The sequence below is a fragment of the Tasmannia lanceolata genome, unplaced genomic scaffold (genome assembly GCF_043159265.1).
Source record: "Tasmannia lanceolata isolate RefF3 unplaced genomic scaffold, GAP_Taslan_0.1 ptg000074l, whole genome shotgun sequence".
Classification (NCBI taxonomy): Eukaryota; Viridiplantae; Streptophyta; class Magnoliopsida; order Canellales; family Winteraceae; genus Tasmannia; species Tasmannia lanceolata.
Window position 1 is genome coordinate 15,001 of NW_027518751.1, and position 2,013 is coordinate 17,013.

At 32.9% G+C, this 2,013-nt stretch overlaps 1 non-coding gene across 1 annotated transcript; it reads left to right on the forward strand.

Annotated features, from left to right (window-relative positions):
• The first annotated feature begins 207 nt into the window (after positions 1-207).
• TRNAS-GCU (transfer RNA serine (anticodon GCU)) lies at positions 208-295 on the forward strand. Its single transcript has one exon. It is a non-coding gene; the product is annotated as a tRNA-Ser (tRNA).
• The last annotated feature ends 1,718 nt before the right edge of the window (positions 296-2,013 follow it).

The following is a 2,013-nucleotide window of genomic DNA, read 5'->3' on the forward strand; positions in this document are numbered from 1 at the left end:
CGGATAAAATTCGTATATATATAGTAAGTATAATATAGTAAGTATAAATAAATGTATAAAATAAATAAATAAAGATAATTCGTATATATATAGTAAGTATAATATAGTAAGTATAAATAAATGTATAAAATAAATAAATAAAGATAAAGAAAGACTTTGATCAATATTTACTTCAGGCGTCGCATATGAATTATCTTTTTGTAATTGGGAGAGATGGCTGAGTGGACTAAAGCGACGGATTGCTAATCCGTTGTACGAGCTGTTCGTACCGAGGGTTCGAATCCCTCTTTCTCCGTTCCCTCGGATCACTTGAGATTTATCTTTCGAATTCGAAAAAATATCAAGTCCTTTATCATAGTTAAATGTCTGGAATAGAGAAAAGCATAGGAAAATGCAGAAATCAAGCAAGGAAATAATGAAAAATCTCTGATTTTTTTATTCCTCACGTCCAGGATTACGTCCTGGATCATTAGATAGGAATCCGAAGATGAAGAGAGAAACAAAGAATATCACTACTGTGTAAACGAAGAGTTTGAGAGTAAGCATTGCACAATCTCCAAGATCATTTTTTTTTTGTTTTTTGCAAAGGAAATAAGGGAATAGATTCTCTATTTTTGTACCACATATCCTTGACACCAAGAAAAGAAATGAAAAAGTGGTTTCTAGAAAAGAAAGGAATTTGCAGGAATTCCTTTGTTACCAAAATTATCTTGTCATACCCCAATTAGGTATTATGGGGTACCATAATGGGGTCTTTGACCCCTGGAACTGGAAGGGCATAATGCGGAAATTAGGTGATCCAGATTCATCGCGGCTATCAAAAAGCAAAAGAATTTCAATCTTTGAATCGAGGGTTCATAATGTAAGACTTATCTGATCTTATCAATTGTTATGTTAGAGTTGAATTTATTTTATCGAATAAATCATGAATATGAATGTTTCTAGGACAGTATTAAAGATCTCATCGAAAACTTACAGCAGCTTGCCAAACAAGGGCTAAGAGAAAAAAGAGCACAGGTATGACTGGCATAAAATCTACGATTGGATTGAAAAAAGCATAAGCTTCGGGCAATTTGGCGAAGAAAAAGCTACTCGAATGAAGGGCAGAATTAAGACAGATACAGATCAAACTAAAGATATTAAGCATAAGAAATATTTCGTTCTTGGAGATAATTTCATTTTTATTGAGTTATTGATATAAGGGAAAAATTAAGAAAGAAGAGAAGACAAAAAATCCTTCTTTCTTTTTCTTTGAACTTCCCCCAATCAAAAATCCTTCAATTCTCAAATGAGAATAGAAGGAATCATACTTTCATACAATATCTTAATTGACTTATATGGAATGATCAATGAATTCATTTTCATTCTACATTTACACGTATAGAATCCTAGCAACAACCTATTCCATAGATATTTGGGCTGGAATTGACGAATAACCAATAACAATATTAGTGTTTATTAGTGTCGAATTGAAATCTAAATGGGGCGTGGCCAAGTGGTAAGGCAGCGGGTTTTGGTCCCGTTACTCGGAGGTTCGAATCCTTCCGTCCCAGACCGCTTCTATCAAAACAAAGATTGTTCTCTTTAACAATCTTCTGTTTAAGAGTATAAGGTATAAGGTTGGATACAATATGATCCAATTTTTCTTTCTGAGTTCTAATGATTCTTCTATGAATCATAGATTCCTTTCGATTTCCAATTGTAAGAAAAAGAATCGAGTATAAATTGCGGATGGAAATAAACATCTTTTACCTTTTTGATATTAGGTAGGATGGGAACATAGATCAAAGTTGAATTAAAAAAAAAATGGGATGGGCCGTTCAGTGTATGCCCGTCCCGCTCTACTCATATTCATATTGGGGTAAGTTAGTCACTTATAGAAACTTTATGCCCATCTATTATATTTTGATTCTCACATGATGCATTCTAAGTTGAAATGCGAAAGATAAGATCTCTATTTTTTCGAAACTAAACATGTTAGTCAAAATGACTAATTCTATGTGGATCCTGAAT